The sequence below is a fragment of the Podarcis pityusensis genome, assembly GCF_964106645.2.
Source record: "Podarcis pityusensis genome assembly, chromosome: 11".
NCBI classification, from domain to species: domain Eukaryota; kingdom Metazoa; phylum Chordata; class Lepidosauria; order Squamata; family Lacertidae; genus Podarcis; species Podarcis pityusensis.
Genome location: NC_138036.1, coordinates 26,788,521 through 26,811,247, shown reverse-complemented (window position 1 = coordinate 26,811,247; position 22,727 = coordinate 26,788,521). Strand labels below are relative to the sequence as shown.

Genomic DNA, 22,727 nt, shown 5'->3' with positions numbered 1-22,727 from the left:
AAGAAATATTCGAGATTTATCAGGAGATCCTATTATCCCTCCCACGTGGCAGTGCCATCATCAGTAAGCCTCTTGTCTCGAGTGAAATATCCAGGGAAATAATGTTCTCCCTATCACCAAACAAGGAGAGAACACAACCCCTACTTCCTTTGCATCCCATTGCCCAGCTGTAACTTCCCCGTGGATGCACGTGATTAACCAACTAAGCATTATTGGAAACCAAATACATTGTTAACAAACCTAGCCTTTTTATCTCCACTTAGCACACAGTTTTGTGAGTGGTAATGAGCTATTCTGCTAAAAGGGCCTGAGGCAAAGATTGGGAGATTGCGCATGTTATGTAAACACATTTATTTTGGGAACTGGAGGGCTATTTCGTGCTGCACTTAGACCACATTTGTTCTGGCTCCATAATGACCATTTGATTCCATCTGATAATGAGGGAGCGACAATGCAGCCTCCACTGTCAGTGAGTTTGTTTCTGTAGGAATGAGATGGAACAATGTAAGCTTTTAACAGCGAATAGTCAGGCTCTGTTAGGAGTAAATAAAAATTGATTCTCTCCCCCCCCCCCCGCAAAAAGTTGCATGTTCTCAATTAGACTCAGTGCACAAACATCTTGATTTACTTTTTAATCAAAAGGTCAAAACTGTTTGGCACCAGAGTCCTAAAGTTGTTGCAAAAAGAAAAAGAAAAAATGGATGCCATAGAACTGGAAAGGGAAATCAATGTGATCAAAGGGTTGGAGCACCTCCCTTACAAGGCAAGGCTAAAGTGTTTGAGGCTTTTTAGTTGAAAAGAAGGATGACTAAGTGGGAACATGATCAAGGTTTACAGAATTATGACTGTTGTTTTTATCCCTCTGTACTAAAACTCAGATCATCCAGTGAAGATGACGGGGAAAGGGTTGAGAATGCATTTCTTTCCACAATGTGGAACTGACTTGAAGAATTCAGGACCCCAAGATGTGCTGATGGTTAGGGGGGAAATTGGGTTATCCCAAAAATGGAGCCACCCATCTAGCTGACATTGGATCTGGAAGTCGGCACTTTCAGCTACTGACAACACTTGGACCTCCAGTGACAGAACTGGACCCAAGAGTACTTCCAGACTGTGTGCTTGCACCCAATTCTTTGTCCCACATATCATACCTTTTCCTGTAAGCCCTCAGCTCACTGGGGGCATCTCAAGCACATGCCTCTAGTTTTGTCATAAAATTGAAGCCATTCCCCAGGTTGTTGGCAAGAAGCATGGCTTGGTGAAGCGTATGGCTTCCTTATGCCACTCCTCAGCTTTCCCACCTCCAGATCCTTCTGACACCAGTCCATTAGCAACATGATGTCCTGTGCAAAAAACAAGCATTCTGAAGTGCATGAGAAATAAAGCATCACAAGGGTCAATAAGCCACCAGAGATTCTGGAATGGCTCCACTTCAGTAAGACGTTGGATCATGTGGATCATCAACTTTGTATTTTTTTTGGGGGGGGGCGCCATTGTCTATGAAACAAAACCCATGTACAAGTGAGGGATAAAGACTTGAGAGAGCCCTGACATTTGTATAAGTACAAAAAAAAAAAAGAGAGAGAGAGAAAGAGGGAACCCTAAGGCAATGAGGGGTGGGTGGAACCCAAAACAGACCAACAAAGGCTGAGAGTCCTCAGTGGCCACTGAAAAAATGGGAAAGTGGGACTGAGTGGGGAGGACAAGAAAATGGAATAGAGAGACTGGATATTCCAATATTATGGTGCAGGTCCCACTGAGAGTAACCCATAACCCCACTTCCCTCAAGTCCAGCCTCAAATGTAAGCAGATAACAAATCAGATCAGGGCCAAGAAAGACTGATTTTAAATGAGTGGTTCTTTAAATAACATGGCAGCTGCCTTCTCCAAGGTTAACAAGATAAATGATCCAATTTACCTCTGCCGGTGGATTTAAATTATAATAGAAGTTCATTTTTTCAAATGTCTTGGGGCACATCAAAAAAATATTTGGATAAATGAAAGGTCAGATACAGGGAAGTGCTGTTACATATAATCACGCTGACAGCTAGCTCCTAGGAGAAGGATTTCAATAGCCAGCAAAATATGTGTGAATATTTTCTTTCCTTGCTGTGAACATGTGCATTGGGATATGTTAGAGCATGACTGGCCAGCTCAAGGCTGCATTCTATGCAGTTTGTTCCAGTTTCCTGACGTTTTCAAAACTCTTAATTTCTGCGCATTATCACTAAGCTTTTGCATGCTGTAAAAGTCACTTCCAGAAATATAGCAGAATATAGCGCTCATTTCTGTGTTATATGCAAATGGATTTTTTTCCGGAAGCAAATAACATGGCAATGAGTGCTAAACTTGCACTGTATTCTCCTATATTTCTGGAAGTGGCTTTTACTGCTTGCGAAAGCTCAATGATAAGGCAGAAATTAACACAGGGAAATGGTGGATTTAGCTTCAGTAGGACAGGCAGAGACTCTAAGAAGTATTTAAGGAGATCCAATCCCCAACATTTATTATTAAAGAAGGGCGCCATGGCTTTATACTGCTGCTCCCAATTCCTATGTTGTTGTTCTGTAATGTTATCAATTGATTTTGAGAGTAACAGAAATAAAATACAGATACCTTCTCCAGTGAAATGGATAAGAGGGCAATATGGTCTAGGGTTTGACTTACAGATTTAATACAAACCACATTTGGTGCGGTTGTATGTATATAAGTATGTGGGGGGAGCAGGTTCTGTGGTTGTGTGAGTATAATTTCTGAGATTTCAAATTCATATTTCCACATAGAATTTTTCCACAGCAAACTTAGATTTTTATTATTACTTTTGAAAAATGCCCTCCGGCATGCTCCTAGAAACTATGTTTAAAATGTCTTATTACCACCTTTAGTTTATCAATGGGGAAAATAAAATAAAGTTCTTCAAACTCCTCACCTCTCAATATTTGTGCCCCCAGGACTGGAGGTTGCTTGAGCAAAATCTATTTTGCTAGTTAATAACCATTAAAAGACCATAATTACTATACTTGAGACACATTTATTGCAATTTCAGTGTTGACCTTGTGACTTCCTTCCTTTTCTAGCTCAGGTTCAGTTTAACATAAATATTTAACTTTAAGGAAACTCTGGATTCCTCAAAGTCTGGAGGCAGCCCAGTAAACAGATGAAACAGCAACGGACGTGCAGAACTGAGTGAGTGCACAGAAATGAACAAGTGACCTGAGGGAGCAGATTTGTGTGCGCGCGTGAGAATATGATTTCTTACCTGACCTTCACCACTGAGTCCCGCTTGCATTTCAACAATGTACAAATCTAAAACAAGTTAAGCTGTTCCAAATGGAACAGCACAGTAGAAACTCAGAGCAAGAGGTGCTTTCCCCAAAACAAAACACCTTAATTGGCAAAGGCCAGGGTCAAGAGGTATGCATCCTCAGCATATGACAAAAGCTGTACAATGAAGGTGCAGCAGGTACTATCTCTGCGGGGAGGGAGTTCCACAATTTAGAGCTGCCACAGACGAAGCCCTCTCGTGGGCTGCTCACTGAGGATGGTGGAATAACCAACAGAGCCCCCTCTGCACAACTCCTGATAAGGGCAGCAGGCACAGAGATATTTGGGGCCTAGACCACTTAGGGCTTAAATCATTAAAGTGAACAATTTTGGTTGGGCCCAGAGATGAACTGGCCACCAGTGCAGTTGCACCTGCTACTATGCACCGTGGCGTTGGTGTGTGCATGTGTATTTTCTGCTCCACCTCACGAAGCAAAATGTCATGGGCCAGCCTGGCCTCAGAGTTGTGCTGCCAGCCAGAGTAGGTGATACAGTGGTACCTCGGGTTACATACGCTTCAGGTTACAGACTCCGCTAACCCAGAAACAGTACCTTGGGTTAAGAACTTTGCTTCAGGATGAGAACAGAAATCGTGCAGCGGTGGCGGGAGGCCCCATTAGCTAAAGTGGTGCTTCAGGTTAAGAACGGACCTCCGGAACGAGGTAAGTACATAACCAGACGTGCCACTGTACTGAACCAGCTAGGCCAATGATCTGACTTAGTAAGAGGATGCAATAGCAGAAAACATTCTCAGGGTTTTTGCTTTAAAAAAAAAAATCACTAGTATTCTATGGGAAGTTCTGGGTGGGATTAAACTAATGAGTCCTGTCAGCAGGTGCCCTGGACAAGGACATCCACTTGAGAAATGGTGATTTCACCTCTCTCCTCTCCCAGCATGCCTCCCATGCTCCCAAAATTGGTTCTGGAGGGGGTGTCTAGAGAAACCACCCTGTCTCTGTACACTGCATGGGAGGGAATCGTTCTATCAGACAAGCCCAAAAGCTGATGGAACAGTCGCCATAGCACAATGTTGAATTCCTCCCACTGTATTCATCAAATATAAGAGAAGCAGTCTGTTCATGTATTAAAGAACATTGGGGGGTATTCCCCGAAATATTAGATAAATGAAGATGTACATAGAAATGCCCACACATAGCTCTGTGTATGTGGGAAGGAAAGGAGAAGAGTTGGCAGGGTGCCCCATGCGTGGCAGCTCACAGGAGAAGGAAGAATGCAGCGGAAGACTAGCTTGTTCCCCTCTTTGGTTTTCAAAGACACTGACATTTGGCTAACAGGCCTCAAGCTGTGTTAATAAACGGCTGTCAATCTGAATATTACTTCCAGAAACACGCCTTGCTTCCCATCATTGAGGTAGAGTTAAATAAAACATCTTTGAAAAATGTCAAAATGGACCTATGCAGAAGTTATACGGGACTGCAGAAACATTTCTGGAGGGACCTTATTCTGTAGCAGCCAGCAGACGCAGCCTGAACTGAACTCTTTCTGCAATACTGACCAAGCATTCCCCATCTCTTCTGACACAAACCTGCAGTTTGAATAGCTGTTTTAACGCCTTCTATTGCTGTGCTTTTAATGGACTTTTTTAGTTGTGCACTTCAATTGCGGGTGGCGATTTTAATGCTTTGATTAAATTGTTTTAATGCGTATTTTAATTATGTGTCCTTGGTAATTGGTTATACACTTGAAAACTGCTTAGAAACCACTTCGTCAATTAAGCGGTATATAAATTAATTAAATGGTAGTAGTGGAAAAAGAAAAAGCGATGCGGGTGGTGCTGTGGGCTAAACCACAGAGCCTAGGACTTGCCGATCAGAAGGTTGGCGGTTCAAATCCCCGTGATGGGGTGAGCTCCTGTTGCTCGGTCCCTACTCATGCCAACCTAGCAGTTTGAAAGCATGTCTAAGTGCAAGTAGATAAATAGGTACCGCTCCGGCGGGAAGGTAAACAGCGTTTTCATGCGCTGCTCTGGTTCACCAGAAGCGGCTTAGTCATGCTGGCCACATGACCCAGAAGCTGTACACCGGCTCCCTCGGCCAATAAAGTGAGATGAGCGCCGCAACCCCAGAGTCGGCCACGACTGGACCTAATGGTCAGGGGTCCCTTTACCTTACCTTTAGTAGAAAAAGAAGAAATGTACAGTAAAATGTTTACATTGGCCAGTGGAAATTAAATGTGATGTACTTGTGCGTTTGGGTGGTTGTTACTGTTCCCGTTCATGTTTATTTGAAAATTATATAACTATAAAAAATAGCCTCTGCCATTCCCCATTTAGAGAATGGGGAAATTGTCTGTTGATTTATTACAGGGATGTGCTACATTAATCAAGAGCTGGTTACTGTGGAAAAAAAAGGTCTAAGATGTGCCTAGCAGAATCTGGATGGAAAGCAAATAAAATGTTTCAATTTTTAGCTGCAACTGCAGCTTAAACACGTGTGGCCACTTATGTATGTTGATGCTATGTATGGCTTTACTGTTGATCATACTTACAGTTTGCAGTATTTTGCTTCCACTGCTTCATGGACTGGCCTCAGCACATGAACATTACCGAAGACCTGCAAAATAGGCCAAGGGAAGCAAGACTGATCTGTCATTTAGGCATTATTGTGGACAGGCTGTGTGCTATTGGAACAGGCAGCCTCTTGCCCTGCAGTGAAAATCTGCAATCAAGTCCAGTCACAAATGCAGGATGTCTGAGCCCTTGAGAGCATTTGCTGGTGTGCTGAATTACATTTAGAGCTGCTCAAATCTGTCTGTGGATTTGTACGCTTCACCTCTGACCTGGATTTGGAATGGGATTTGGATTCCTGTCTTGCATTAACACCTGTGCCGTATGCGTTTCATGCTAGAAAGCTATGAGCAAGAGAATAAGCAGACAAGAGAGAACGGGTGAAACTGAAACATTGTCAAAATAGTCACATAATTTATATGCTCCTCACCACTGCAGAATAAGTCTATAATATCTGAGGAATTGCTAGGAGAAATGGACTGTCTTGACCTTAGGCAATTTAATATTGTTCCCCATTGGATCTTGGAAGGCTGGGTCTGCCAATCCGAATCTTGATTCATCCTACGAATGCAGAATCCTGATGGGGTCTCCCTTTGCTCATTCTGTTCCATGGCTGCAGGTGCCCAGCAACACAGAGAGAGATTTATGCTCCATATCCTCCAACATTTCTCCAATGAAAATAGGGACGTCCCATTCCATAATGATAATTTTACTATTTATACCCCACATGTCTTACTGGGTTGCCCCAGCCACTCTGGACAGCTTCCAACATATATAAAAACATAATAAAACATTAAACATTTTTTAAAAACTTCCCTATACAGGATTGTTTTCAGACGGATCAGATAACTCCATACCCTGTAACATTTCTCCAGGGAAATAGGGACATCCTACCATACCCTCCAACATTTCTCCAATGAAAATAGGGACATCCTAAGGAAAAGTGGGACATTCAGGGATCAAATCAGAAACTGGGACGGCTTCTCTAAATCAGGGATGTCCCTGGAAAATAGGGCCTGATGCTCTTGTCCAGTGCTGATCAAACTCATCGGATGCCTTGCTCTTTTCCTTAAACTGTATAGCCTGTCATAAACAACAACAAAATCTTGCAGCATCTTAAAACTAACATATTGTAGACTCTGGTCTAGGACTGTGCTAAAATTTTCTTTAGCTCCCCCCGCCCCCCATTTCCCATTAGTTAAGGAGATAAGAAATTGCATTTGAAAATTCTCAAGAGGGAGAGGAAATTCATTGATATTCTCATTGGTCAGGTGAATGGTTTTTGTTTCACTTACCTTACTTTTGAGGTGTCCTTTCTTTCATTCACCAAATCATCTCTCTGGTCACCTGCATTCTGCAGCCTTCTTGGATGCTCCCACTTCCGGAGAACCTCATGATGGCCTCATCTGGCCTATGCTGCAGACATGGGAAGGTGGGAAGGCTGCTTACAGTGCATCTGATAAATGTTTAGTGCAGTCTTTACTTTTGAAAAAATCTGTGTGAAAAGAGGTAAAAGGAAGAACAAAATAAGGGTGTGTACTGGTCTCAGGCTCTTGGTGGTCAGCTTCCCTCTCCCAATCTTCAATTAAAGCCCAGGGGTAATTCATCCTATGGCAATTTTTCAAATCAGAAAGTATGGGCACCTGGGGAGGCTGCAGACCATTGGGAAAATGTTTAATGAAAACACACACACACACACACACACACACCCCACTCTCAGCCACTTCATGATCACAAGGTCATCACCCAGTACCCACCAAAATTATAACAGGATCTCTAAAGCTCCTGGAGAATGAGGTAGGAAAACAGAAGATGCTTTCCCTGGGAAAGAATACTTAAAAGAATTTGGAGAAGTGGGTCTGGTGGAGCATCATTTCAGGAGTGCATGAAAGCTTGTGATGTAATAGTTAAGTCTTTGAAGATGCTACAAACTTTGTGCTGTTATAAACATTAGCTGCTCACCCAACCAGAAACTTAAGTATAAAATAAAATAAGCAAGAGTGGAAGCAAAGTGTTTCCTAGCACGGAAGAGTCTTGGGGCTTTGTCAGATATTCCTTGTCAGCTAAAATTGCTATGTATCAATCTGCCCTAATTTCCAGCCAACCTCACCTCTTTCACTATCGGGACTCTAAGCAAAGCTTCTTGGCTAGCTCCCCAAGCATCTCAGTTATATCTTAGCAAAACTGTGAGATCTGGTATTCAAGCAGAAGAAAAACAACACCATCCCTCTACAAATAAGGTAAAAATCCACAACAAATTCACCCACAGAGCATTAAATAAGTATAGTTGGATACTATATAGCTTTGCCCTGCACAGCCATTGCTTGATGCTCATTATTATTTCTTTATATACTACTCAGATGCCAAAATGGCTTCTAAACAGTTCAAAACTATAAAATCAATTATGAAATCCATACATAAATTGCACAGTGACAATTCAATGTGGGGCATTAAAACATCAGTAGACAGCTGGGGTCACTTCCAGAACTTTCATTTTGCATTGGGCTCCTCTCTCACAAGTCATTATTTGGCACTATCACCTGGTTCTGGCTGGAGGACCTCAGGGTTCTAGGAGCTACTGATGTGTTTGATTGAATCTATGTCACCCTTTGATTCAAAATTTCCAGGCTGGTTTACAATAACAAATGAAAACATAATAAAATAGTACAAAGACAGTGCCAAAAGCAATCACAAGAAGAAATACATATGCAGGTGCCTAAGTTATGTTACAGTACTTCTCTGGAGTTAGCGTGACCCCATGGCTGAAAAGACCCTCTGATCTGTGCCCCAGGCCTCCAATCTCACTTCAGATGGCAGAGGAACCCAGAAGAAAGCTTCTAAGAAAGTTGTTAGTGTGCAAGCTGGTTGATGTGGAGAAGACAGTCACTCAATCCCAATCCATACTGGGCTTTGAAACTAAGCACTAGCACTTTGAATTGTGTTCAGACAAGAAGCCAGTTAAGCTCTTTAAGCACTGTTGAGATATGCTCTGGCCTAGTTAGTAGCCTAGCAGCTGTGTTTTGGATTGACTTCAGTTTCTGGACAATCTTCCAAGATATGAACATAAGAGCCCTACTGGATCAAGGCCCATCTAGTTCCACATTCTGTTCTCAGAGTGGCCCATGGGAAGTCCACAAGCAGGACATGAGCACAACAGCACTCTCCACTCTAGTATTCCTTAGCAACTGGTATTCGCCTTCAGTGCTGGAGGTGCAAACACAGTCAAGACTAGTAACCATTCATAGCTTCGTTCTCCATTTCTAATGCCCTTTTATAGCTGTCCAAGTTGGTGGCCCTCAAAGGTACAACCTCCTACAGTAGACTAGCCTGAGCATGGAACAAAGTAGATCGCAGTCTGCTTGTGTCTTCCTCAAAGACAGTCTTTCCATGTTTTCATCTCATATCTGCCTTCCTTCCTTCCCTTTTTCCCATATTCAATGTGCATTTAAGTTCCTTAAAAGGAAAAAGAAGAAAAGAATTTGCACTTTTGGTTTGCAGATCATCTGGGCTTTTACAGCACATCCACACGCGCACACACTTTGGATGCTTTCTGCCCTTCACAGTGAGTCTGCCTGCCAAGCTGATTCTACCTCCCACCGAGCAGAAATGCCTGAAGGGTACATTTGCTGAGAGAGGAGAACCAGAAGGCTTCTTTTCCTTAATTCATATAGAGAGAAAAGCAGCTTTCACTGCATGCTACCGCTTGGGGTGACATGCATTGCTCTCATCCCTTCTATGTGCATTAATTAATTAATACCATTACATAACGGGTCCCATCTGCCAGCTGACACCAAGGTCAAGCCCTACCTGACTCACAAAGAGGCATAAAGAAGTCTGAACTGATGCTTCCAGAATAAGGCTTGGTGTCACATTAAAGATGATCAAATTTATCATGGCATAAGCCAAGGATGGTAAGCCTGTTGCACTTCCAGATGGTGTAGGACTCCAGCTCCCATCCACCCCAGCCAGCATGGCTAGTGGTCAGAGATAATGGGAGCTGTAATCTAACACCAGCTGGAGAGCCGCAGGTTCCTCATCCCTGGAATAAGGTTTTGTGATCCAGAGTCCATTTCATCAGGTGCATGTGAGTCAGATTATCTCCATTATCTTGAACCAAGGGAGTCACAACATGGTGTCTACAGGCATCATTGTACTTGCAATGGCTTTCCTTAGTGCCCACAGGTAGGAGCTCCAGACCCTAAGTGAGGGAAGGGTTTTTGTGGTGCCAAATGAAAGTTGAATCATGGCAAGAACGTTTCCCTTACCTTCCTTGGGAAGTGGCAAGGCTCTGAGTTTTTATGACTCATCTCCCTTGCCCCAGGCACATGTGAAACCCAGCTCTGACTGCCTTAACATCTAGGATCTGCCCCACCATGAGGCAGAGCGAGGCAGCAGCCTCAGGCGACAAATTCTGAGGGGTGGAAAGTAGCAGAAAGAAACATAACCATCCACTGTGGCCATACCAAGGAGGAAGTCTCCTTCTTCTTGAACGCTTGAGGTCTTCTGCTGTGCAGAAATTAATCCTGAAGCCTGTGAATCTGCTCCAGGGAAGCCAGGGTCGTGACCATCTGCTTCAAGATAGATAGGCTGATGAACCTAATTACCTTGTGGTGCCTTGTGGTTTGACCTTCCCATAGCTAGTGGGACACAGGTGGCTCTGTGGAAAGGAACACGGGTGGTGCTGTGGTCTAAACCACAGAGCCTAGGGCTTGCCAATCAGAAGGTCGGCGGTTCGAATCCCTGCGATGGGGTGAGCTTCTGTTGCTCGGTCCCTGCTCCTGCCAACTTAGCAGTTCGAAAGCACATCAAAGTGCAAGTAGATAAATGGTGGGAAGGTAAACGGTGTTTCCGTGCACTGCTCTGGTTCACCAGAAGTGGCTTAGTCATGGTGGCCACATGACCTGGAAGCTGTATGCTGGCTCCCTCAGCCAGTAAAGCGAGATGAGCGCTGCAACCCCAGAGTCATTCGCAACTGGACCTAACAGTCAGGGGTCCTTTTACCTTTACCTTTAAGCTAGCTTAGTGGCCTAGCATGGCCAGTGCACCAAAATGATGACATGAGGCAATCCAACTAGGGCAGCATGCTCCTCCCTCCTGGATTCTGGGGCAGGGTGGGAAGTATCAGTGGCACATCTTGCCTCATGTGTCAAAAGGTCTTGGGCCGGCCCTGTTAACATCTTTCAGATTAACAGCTCCCTCACCTCTAGTCAGGGAAGTGCTTTGCCAACAGGACTAGATAAGAATCCTTCAAGGCCTGAATTTCGAGGTACTCCTTTTGAAGGTGCCAATTTGCTATTCCTTTGCTGTTCCACTGACAGTGTTCCAGGATGTCTGTGTTTTGTGCTATGCAGCATTCAATGAAGACAAGGGGGTCAGAGCAAAATGGGTCAGGGGAGGCAATGGGGAATATGTCCCAGAGCACACCAGGCTTATTTTTAGGCCCCAGTCCACTGAGATAAACCAAATTTCTGCTGCTGTGGCCCTTCCTCACACAGTACAATAGTGTAATGTCTACTCGGGAGTAAGTCCTTTGGTGTTTAATGGGACTTAATTCCAGATAAGTGGATACAGGATAGCAACCTAAGTTTGGTTTAGGGTTGGCACTGAAGAAAAATGAGTTTCCTGTGACTTTAACAGCCGTATGGCAGGCTGTTCAACAGGTTAGGCCAGGCTTCCTCAACCCTGGCCCTCCAGATGTTTTGAGACTACAATTCCCATCATCCATGACCACTGGTCCTGCTAGCTAGGGATCATGGGAGTTGTAGGTCAGAAACATCTGGAGGGCTGAGGTTGAGGAAGCCTGGGTTAGGCCTTTTCTGGTCTGGAACTATAATTATGGAAAAATTTCCAGCATGACAGTACTCTTTTTATTTCTGTGTTATGTCAGGCAGCCATGTTGTGTTTCGTTGTGCCATGCCCACGAGTCAAAATGTGCCCACTGGTCCAAAAAGGCTGACAACCTATTTTCTAGTAATTTCCAGCAGCAAATCAGAAATGACAGAAGAAAAGCACCTCTTATTATTCAACAAAGTTGTCCCAACATCTTTGGTTTAAACCATGTATTGTAGAAGAAATTTTAGGAATGTCTGAAAGTCCCCACTCAAAATTGGTGACTATGCATCATAAGACAAAGACAAATAAAATTAGAGAAACAGAGAGGCAAAATAGACATTCACTGGAGAGCCATAAATGCTTCATAAATCAATTCAATTTTTTTATGACTTGCCTGGAATTTGGATTTTGAGTTTATTGCAGTTGCAGAACTACCCTGAATGACTGCCCAATTCAATTCCAACACAGGTACTCCCTTAACCCGTAAAAAACATTTGTTTCATGCCTATTCTCCAAGTTTTTTTATTGCTAGCTTTATAGAAAAAAACATTTTATAACTGCAATCAATCAAGGCTCCTCTTGCTTGCTTGTTAAATCAAAAACCATGCATACCAGAAAGTAAGATATTTGCAGGATTTGAGGTCATGTTTATTTTTATTAAAAAAAATAAAGCAAATACTGTTGTCCTTGCTTCTTGCAATGTCATCTGGATTAAGCTTGGCTGTCCTGTAACTGCTTCCCAACCCCCAGCAGTGCAGAGATCTTTATTATGAATTGTCAGACCTGCTCAATAAACTTTCCATCCCTTTGATTTCCTGAGCCCTTCTGATTGTGGAGTTCAGCACCCCCTTGGGAATTCCTACTACATAAAACAATCTGCAAATGTTCCCCTTGCTTGTAAATGTTTTTGAATTTATAAGTAAGAAAGCTATTTCATGGATGATTAGAAGGGTTTTTATTTATTAAAATGTCATGCCATCCAGACTACTGGCTTGACTCTCAGGCAATGTCTTAGGCATAATAATGAAACATTCCTGGTTTAAATAGGGTGCAGATCCTGGGCCCGGCTTCCAGATTACCTTTAATCTCCTTATTTTCTAGATGGGAAACTATTTCCTCTGTCATTTCACTCTCCTCCTGCTGCAAGCGGTTTGTGTGGCTGCTGGTTTTTTTTTTTTTTAGGCAGCAGGGCAGAAGTGTGCAACTGAATCATGGCATAAGTAAGAATAAAAAAGATGGAAAATCATGTGTATCATTCTCATTGTTTTGAAGCTGCTCAAGAAGTATTTTGAAGGCTACACGATGCTGAACTTCTCTTTGTGACTGGCAAGAAAGGGAGGAGGAATTCAAGGGTGTGCTCTTGTGACCATACCATCAGTGGAAGCATTTCCGCTTCCCAGATGATCCCCCTCTCTTCCCCCCACCCACACTATGGGATAAGAGGTCTACTTCATTCTTTACACCACCCGCTCAAGGAGCTAACCTGTCTGTCCATGCCAGTTTTTGCTTCCTGTGCAATCAGCTCAAGTCCAAGCTTTTTTTGTTTAGTCGTGTCCGACTCTTCGTGACCCCATGGACCAGAGCACGCCAGGCACTCCTGTCTTCCACTACCTCCCGCAGTTTGGTCAAACTCATGCTGGTAGCTTCGAGAACACTATCCAACCATCTCGTCCTCTGTCGTCCCCTTCTCCTTGTGCCCTCCATCTTTCCCAACATCAGGGTCTTTTCCAGGGAGTCTTCTCTTCTCATGAGGTGGCCAAAGTTTTGGAGCCTCAGCTTCAGGATCTGTCCTTCCAGTGAGCACCCAGGGCTGATTTCCTTAAGAATGGAGAGGTTTGATCTTTTTGCAGTCCATGGGACTCTCAAGAGTCTCCTCCAGCACCATAATTCAAAAGCATCAATTCTTCGATGATCAGCCTTCTTTATGGTCCAGCTCTCACTTCCATACATCACTACTGGGAAAACCATAGCTTTAAATATAGTGGAAATCATTGGTTCGTTGTATCAGTAGACAAAGTGGGGCTATGATCTCCAGCACTTGCCCTAAATCTGATGGGAGGTCTCCTCACAACTCTCATAGCTCTGTTTGCAGGGGTCATGGACTTCATCTTCCACGTGCCTACATGCCACCTCCCTTTTGCTTTCTACTTGCTCCTCTCAGGCAGAAACAAGAGGGAAGCTTTCCATCAATTCAAATATAGCACATTTCCCTCCTTGCTATAGAGTGAGCAGCCTCAGATTTCTCACTCTTAAAAGGATCAGACAAAGAAGAATGAACAAACCCATTGAAGGGCTTTCCTTAAGACATCAGTGGAGGGTGTTTGATCCAATAATCTAATGTCAAAAGCCAGAAGTTGCCAACATGACAAAAAAGAATTAACACAAGGAGGCATTCTCTCTGACAGTCAATGGTCAGGGTTGGTGGGCATTGCAGTCCAACAACATTGGGAGGGTACCACACATTGGCCAGTTCTGCCCAGTTGAATGTCATCCAATAGAGCTACTCTAAGCAGTTCCAATGCCAGAACGAAAAGGGCCAAGGAAAAATGTATCACTTAGGCAATGTTTTTTTCTAAAAAAAAATAAATAGGTGCCGGTACTCACCATGAAGTTGTTGTAGTAAGTGCCATACTTTTTAACAACAACGAAAAGGTGCTGATACTGCTTACCCCTGAGTACCCCCTGAAAAAAATCAGTGCACCTAGGGATTCCTGACATTTGCTCAGTCAAGGTTATTTCTGAACCTTGGCCAAAAAAGGAAGATTGAACACTGTTAAGAGATGGTGGGAGAACCCTGGAAAACCAGATTTTTGAACCAAAGAGGAATCCTATACAAACCGTGCAGACTCCCTGATGTAGACAATTGCCCTCCAACTCATAAAGGACAAATGGAAACAAGACAGAGAAGGACAGGACAAGAGCGTTCATCTCCACTTTTGCCTCTACATGAATAGTATCATGTGGAGGAATAAATGCCTGATTATGACTTTTGTCAGCAAACCATCTAGCAAAGATATCACAGTGACATGACAGTGCATTTTTTAAAAACCCAAATGAAGTGTTTACTCAACTATGCAATATAGCAAACATCAAGCTAAAGCTAATAGGTTATTGAAAACATTGCCACTCCAAGTATTAAACCATGAATATTCGCAAGTTCCCTTCTATCCTGTTTCTGAAAGGACAATGTTGCATTTGTGAACAGATGGATGCCACAGAATCAGTACAGAGGAAAGACCTGGAGGCAATTTTCATGGAGATGTAAGAAGTGGTTAAAAAACACACAACACCTCAGGATTTTATGTCAACTGGAATATGGTGGATTAGCCAAATCAGTCTGCCTAACTAATGAAGCTATTACTTATTTCCAAGCAGTAAGCAAGCAACCATGTTGAGGCCAGAGCCATGAAAACAAATGTGGGCCAGGGTTCCCACCACTGATTTGAATATGCAAACAGATGTACCCCTCCCTAAAGGGCAGTAGTAAATTGCATAAAACCCAGTTTTCAAGGATCAGCTAACAGTCATAGAATAGATGTTTACAGAATAGATGGAACTTGTAAAACACATTGAGCTTTAAGAACAAATCTCCAGTGAGCTTTCATATAATCTTTAGCTTTAAATTAGAATAGCAGACAATCCTGCAAAGAAGTATTATTGCTAGTGTGAAGTTGGAACCTCATCAAAGAAAAGGAAAGAAGTCCCCATTCTTTGTGCTAATGAACAATAGGGAACAACAGGAAAACATGGAAGTTTTCTTACCATCTCATGCACTTGCCAGAGCGAAGAGGCACCACCAATTACCCTGGTGCTCTGGGTGATGATGTCATCATTCCTGCACTAAAATAAATAAATCCCAGGAATGTGTTTCTCCGCACTTCCTCTCCACCTATGACAGTGCCTAGGAATGATTCAGTTGAAGCACATATTGTTTTGATTCTCTGGGTTTTGTAAACCTCATGTGGTAATTTTGTTGTATCTCCATGTGGAGTCTACCACAGCAGTGTGGTCTGCTGTCACAGTTTCCTAAAATATATAAAAGAGAAGGAGAAGAGAAAGTGAAATGTTTGAGCAGCAGACTCTCCAAAATTCTGAGTCAAGCACAAAATTCTGAGTCAAACACAAAAGACCATCGGGAGTAGATCGATATTACACTCCCTCAAATAATACATGTGGAACTCTTCATTTTGTTGCTGTTAATGAGGTTTTAAAATAAATTTTCTAAGGAGTTAAATGCCAGACCTTTTAAAAAAAGTAAATCCCACCTGTTCTCAAAAGTCAGTCCTCTCAGTCCTGTAAATGTGAAGGTGTGGAGTGATATCAGCCCCAACTTTAAATTATACACGTTGATATCAACTACATGTGAACCTGTTCCCACTTGCATGCATCCAGGGCTCTAACATTTTTATGCTCTTCCCATAGAAGTCCCCACCATGGTACTATGTACCTGGAAACATTTGGCTTTCAAAGTCATAAAGCCGGGAATGCTAAGGTGTTGCAATACAGGGCACCCTCCTTGAGAGGCTGGACAAATCCTATATTTCAAACATTGTTATGAGGCACATAAAATCTGGCATGAGATTTTGGTTTTGGGTGTAGACTGAGGGGGTAACAATTCCCAGAATGGATCTCATTTGTCAAACAAGATTTATTTACCCATGCAGCAACTGCCAAGTCCACCCTTAAGGCGGTCTGGCAGGTTTGGAAATAGCAAAAGGATCACCTTCTGCCCAGGTTTTCCTCACTTATTCCATTTCGCTGTCACTCAGAATTTGCATGTGATGATAGTCGGCTTCCTGTGCAGGCACTGCATGAGGCAGGGCTTTATAGATCAGGGACTGTAGTCTATAAAGCCCTTTTGCACCATCCCAACTGCTCCCAAGGGGCATGTGGAAAACTCAACTTAAGTAATCCAGTATTTCATAGTTGGTATGGTACCTAGCTGGGAATTTAATCGACAACCAAATATTAAAGAGCAGGCTCTGAGGAATCTTGCTCTCTTCGAGCAAATATTAGGCTCTGCAATGCATGCTGAATGCAGAATGTGAGTTGGTCTCCAGACTGTAAACAACAACAACAACAACAACAACAACAACAACAACAACAACAGGAAGAATAATACAGCCTTTTTGCTAGCATTTTAAAATGTGACAGGGGTTATTTTGTTATGTAAGGTAAAGGACCCCTGGATGGTTAAGTCCAGTCACAGGTGACTTTGGGGTTGTGGCTCTCATCTCGCTTTCAGGCCAAGGGAGCTGGTGTTTGTCCACAGACAACTTTGCAGGTCATGTAGCCAGCATGATTAAACTGCTTCTGGTGCAACAGAAAACTATGACAGAAACCACAGTGCATGGAAACGCCATTTACCTTCCTCCCACAGCGATACCTATTTATCTACTTGCACCGGCGTGCTTTCGAATTGCTAGGTTGGCAGGAGCTGGAACAGAGCAACAGGAGCTCACTCCATCACAGGGATTCAAAACGCTGACCTTCTGACTGGCAAGCCCAAGAGGCTCAGTGGTTTAGACCATGACGTCTACCCAATGTGGGTCCTGCACTGGGAGAAAAGTGTGGTATTAAATAAAGAAATAAACTTGAACAGTAGTTTACAAGACTGAAGAAATGAGGATACTGAGGAGGAGGAGGAGGAGGTGGGCGGAATGCTCCTCTTGGTTTTTTGATAAAACAGCTCAACAAGATGCTTTTAACACAAAACTAGAACATTCTTATTATAGTGAAACCCAACCAGGCTATGTGCTTTCTTTCTGGCTGAAGCAGAAGATAGCTGCTAACTGTGAAGCACAGTTCTATTAATGAATATTCATTATTGAAAAGCTATCCACAAACCTCTGCTCTTGCAGAGTTGTTAAATAAAAATCTGTGCTATCTTCTTCCCTCAGAACCTGGATGGTTTTTTGAGTGTGTGTGTGTTTTTTTAAAATGCCAGCACCAAATCTTAGAACATATTATATCATAAAGGGGCAAATGCAAACATAATTTCCCTCACCACTTGGTAGCAGCAGTTTGCCTCCACATATCTCTGATGAGGAGTATGGCTTTCCATGGTGAACAGTGTGGCTCCTAGGAAGCACCAGTGCCGGGACTCCTCTTATTAAGATTTCCATTAACACACGGCGTGTATCTTCACACTGGCCTTGTACCCAACCAAACCGGATTCCAAGCTCCCTGCTGCAGCTGGTACCAACTCCGCTGTGTCAGCAATATTCACACGCCCACTCTTGCATCGGCCTGCTGGGAATGGGATTAACAACAGTCTGCGCCAGTTTATGCATTTGTTCAGCATATAAAGCTTTTAACGAGGGAGGATCAGACATACCCACACACTTGAGGTTTACATGAAAGGGATTGTGGCGCTGTACCAGCTAGCCGTGACCCCCGCCACCAAACCTAAGAGCCACTCCCACTGTTCTCCATGCATACATACATACCCTCCAGGTGTCCTGATTTTCCAGGGACAGTCTGTCTGACAGACTTCATCCACAGCACCTCTAGATAGGTCTGGGAAATATTTTTGTCTGAAAGCTTGGAGAGCCATCGCAAACCACTGTAAACTATACAGAACTGCATGGACCAAGGCAGCTTCCTATGTGCAAAGTATACACAGTGATGTTCAAAACTGTAATATCCTACCTCCACACCCACACAGCTTGGTACTCCCAGAAAAGCATTGTTTTATTCTTCGGTGCTGACAGTACTAATGAACAGTGGTGGCAATCCTTCACCATTAAGAGTGAGAGACGGACTATGACAAATGGGTTGAAAATGTTGTCTTCTGCTTCACTTTGATTCGCATTGCTTTGAAAGAGCAAATAAAACACACGTAGACTCCAAATGGTAAAGCAAAAAGCATTCTTTATTTACCATTTATTCATATTTACAAGGATGGCTTAGGATTCTAAGCCACCACGCATGGCTGCCTCGTGCAGGAGAGTGCGAGCTTGGCAAACTACAAAGTATATTTTGTTAGTCTCAACCTTGCTCAATCCATGCAGAGTTGCTTATACCCAAAGTTACTGGCTTAAAATGTAGCGTGAGGTGATTTCTCCCAGCTGAATATCAAAGCATATTTGCCCGTGGTTGTGCACATCAGCACGGTTGGATATGTTTCCATGTTGTCTGTTTTCTGCCCACACCAGGGGAGTGAAGCAGTGGCGTGGATGTATTCGTGTGGTTTGCATTTTCAAACTGGATCAGAGCTGGGCGTGCGGCAGGAGGAAATACAGCAAAATGCATTATTTTTCAAGAAACTATGGGAGAGATGTGGATTGTTGCTAAAGTCGTGTGTTCACAGCTTCACACGCCACTGGATGCAGAGTACATGGGAGTGTGTACCCAGCCAGAGATTCAGACTCTCTGCAGGGAGCCATGGAAAAATACTCCGAGCCTGATTGTTTTGTTCCTCATGCAAGAGTGAAATCCTCATGTTCCCTCAGTGGTAGGAGTGTCCTGAAAGACCAGTTCCTTGACGACAGAAAGCCCAGAGATAATTATATTGCTGCATAAGATACCAGGGTGTATGTGTGGAATTTGTTTTGCCTTCGGAAGATGCAGTGGCTGATACCAGATATTTACATATTTGTTGTGAAAGCTGTCATTAAGTGTCTTTTGAGGACTTAGAGAGGAGTTGAGAATGAGTCCAAAAGAACTAACAAAACTCTGAAATACAATAATTATTATTTCAGATATTTCTATGCTGCCTTCCAGGGCAAATCTCTGCAAACAGGGGTATCTGCGTGTGTCACAAGCATGAATAAAGGCATTAAAAAAGAACAAAATCTCACTACCATAATAAACTAAAACAGCAGTCTAAAAGCAGCTTCTAAATGGTTTTAAACTAAATGTGAGAAGGGAATGCTGACAGGAGCTGAGGAGTGTTCTGTTTGGAACAAATTGTCCCTGAGGGATGAGCGTAAAAAGGTTATGGTTGTTGAAATTGGGGATGACTAGAACTAGACATTTTGAGTACAGGGGTGTTCCTGAGAGCAACTCAGAGAGGTCAAAGCATCATAGTGTAAAACACACATGTGAAAGACATTTGGAGAAAGACACGGTGTACAGGTGTTTATATGCTCATGCTAGAAACCTTTGAGGCAAGATGGGTGAGTTGGAGAGCTTCATCTTAGAGGAGAGTATATATGTATACAAAGTGGGCATGATGGAAACATGACGGAATGGAGAGAGCCAGTGGGACATAGTTGTTATCTCTGGATATAAATTCTGTGGGAAGGACAGGGAAGCGGGTATTGGAGGTGGTGTCACTTAAGAATGACATAGCAGCTAGAAATCCCCAAAAGTGTGGGGGCTCTTCCACAGAATCACTGTGGGTGGTAATACCGGCCCCAATAGTAACTTGGCCCTGGAGACGTACTCTTGTGTCTCTATGATGTCTAGGGTGATCTCGAAAGGGATAATGACGTCAAGGAGGCCTCTCAAGGAAGCAGTGCTGAAGTAATGGGTGCCTCTCATTCTAAATAGGTACCCTAAATACCTTGCGCCCTAGAGCAGAGGGTGCACAATTCTCAATTTAAAAGTTGACTGATGCCTTCTGGAACCTGGTGTGAGATGTAAGCTTTGTTGAACCAATAACAGTGACCATAATACTATCAAATTCAACATATATGTAACTGGAGGATTTCTAAGAAAACCCAGCACAGCCACACTTGACTTCAAAACAGGAAACTTATCAAAAGTGAGAGAATAGGTTGAAGCTGGTTGAAGCAAGGAGGCTGCATCCTCATGGCCTCAACCTCACCACTGTTCTGCGTCACCCCAATCCTGTCCCAGTGTGCAGGAGTGCTGCAGGTATCACGAGGAAACCCACCCCCCAAAAGCATATATGTTCCTACTGAACACCACAGAAATGCAGCAAATGGGACAGAGTCCTGGCCTTAAAAGTTTGCAAGGTAACTACTGTGTCGTTCTTTTCTTTTTTGCTAACATAAAATACTGCTTTCAGTATGTTAAGAATTTAGTTTAAAAAAATAAATATTATGGGTAGAATGCAAGAAAGAACCCTTTATTAACAGGGCTCCCTTGGCCTATAATATCTATTAATACAAGGCTTGGCAGCTGCTAAAAGGAGTGCCAGGAATCTCATGGTTTCCTTAAATGCGTAAGGGTGGATAAAAGGACTGCTCATTAAAGTAACCTGATTGGTTTCATGTACCTTTGACTGTTTTTGTACCAGAAAATGCAGTAATAATAACCAAGGGAGGGGTTGATGTTTTTCTACTCCGAGAAGACCTGAGCACCTGCAATTACCACTGAAATCAATCGGATTTCCAAACCAATTCCTGGATGTGGAAATCATATATTTTGTTCGTTTCTGAAAAAACACAACGGTGCCTGTTGTGCTTTCACAGCTGATTAGTGGCAGAAGAAGAAGCCAAAGGATTTCTCTTTGTCTCCTTGGCACTCAGCTTTCAGGAATAAAAGAGACGGGGATAAATAAATGTTCCCGACTAGAGTACAGAAAGTAGATTAACTAATGGGCCTGCCATGCTCAAACTGGGGCATCTGCTCACATGTTCTTCTTTGACACAAGTGACCCTTTGTAGTTACATATACAAACACACACACTGTGGCTCTTTGTTATCTGTGATCAGCGTGTCTGTTCCATTCAGCCAGAGTGACCACATTCTTCTCTCCCCGTCCTGCACACACACACCCACCATCTCTCTCAGTTGCAGCCGCAGTCCATGCTACCACAGCAAATGAAAGAGGCAACCCAACAGGAGTTTAAAATTACCTGTGCTTTTAAGAAACGGAAGTGACTTTCCAGGGAAATCCAGGACTGGAAAGCTGGGATAGATTTCAGGCATACTGAGAGAGACCAGTTCCTTCAGTCATACTCGGACAGACCTAAAAACCTGTTCAAAGGGAGATCCTAATTGAAGATAATATTATTGTGCCAGGACTAAAATTGTAAATCTATATAGCCTCACTCTTGCTGCCCTAGAAGTAGCTAAACCTAACACCTAATGTGCAGGAGTTTTTTTTATTTATTTATTTAATGCATGGTCAGTGGTAAGGAAAAAGTACTTTGTACATGATCGTCAACCTTTTTTTATTATGAAAAAAGGTACACAAGTTCTCAGTGAGCCCTAAATCACTCCTAGAGGGTTCCGATCCTCTTGCTTGAATGCTTGGATGCAGCACAGTTAAGAGGCATAGGGGTGGGAATAGTTGTCAACCTAAAATAAAACGAGGGAGTGTCATTTTCCTTCCAAAATCCCTTGGAACAGCACTGCAGCAGGGCATTCTGGTAGGGGCTTATGGCAGCTATTAGCGGTCACCAATGTCTATTCCAACCGCTGCTGGATCCAGGTATACCCAGCACCCTTGAATGCATGGAGTGAATGGGAGCCTTGAATGGCTCGTTTCATTCATTTCAAGACAAATGCTGATTGGTCCAAATGAGCCCCATTCAGTACTGCTTTCCATTTGTCCTGAAATGAAATGCACACCTTTTAGAGCCAAGAACTCTCAAACAGAAGAGTATGAACTCTGATACTGGTGCCACCTCCCCATCTGCTGTTCTCTAGCTTTGGACTGGCTCACTTCCAGGTGGGCATATTTGTCTTATGGCCAAAGCTGATACCAATCCTTCCTGAAGCCTTCATAAAGTTTGTTGAACCTAAGTAGGTTGCCAAAGGAGTGGGGCTGCTTGTCAGCAGCGTGCCCAATATCAGTGCAGCCCAGTCTGGAGGCTCTTCCTCCTTATCTAACCCAGAAGGAGATTAGGGAAAGCAGAGCATTGGTTTGTCAGCTCTGGCCATCTGACAAAATATTGGAGCATGTTGACCCAGACAAACTTTGAAGTGATATGTAAGAATGATCAAGTTATATTCTTCAAAATGAAATGGCTCTGCAACCCATGACCACAAGCAACATTTACTGACCTCATAACATCACATGGCACATGGAAACACTAGGATGTTTCATCATATTCTCAATTCCTCCTTTTAATATATATTTGAGCTGCCCGTCTGAACTGAATCATGACTGATGGGAATGGAAATGC

The 22,727-nt window shown here is 43.2% G+C and overlaps 1 long non-coding RNA gene across 1 annotated transcript in view; it reads right to left on the bottom strand.

The window, feature by feature from the left end:
- Positions 1 to 22,727, bottom strand: part of LOC308458471 — an 84,397-nt gene that overhangs the window by 26,055 nt on the left and 35,615 nt on the right. Inside the window, exons 2-4 of the long non-coding RNA XR_013977451.1 lie at positions 15,446 to 15,709; positions 7,147 to 7,346; positions 5,345 to 5,897 (exon numbers count right to left, since the gene is read on the bottom strand). This is a non-coding gene — a long non-coding RNA (uncharacterized lncRNA). Of the gene's footprint in view, positions 5,898 to 7,146; positions 7,347 to 15,445; positions 15,710 to 22,727 lie in introns of the transcript that reaches the window.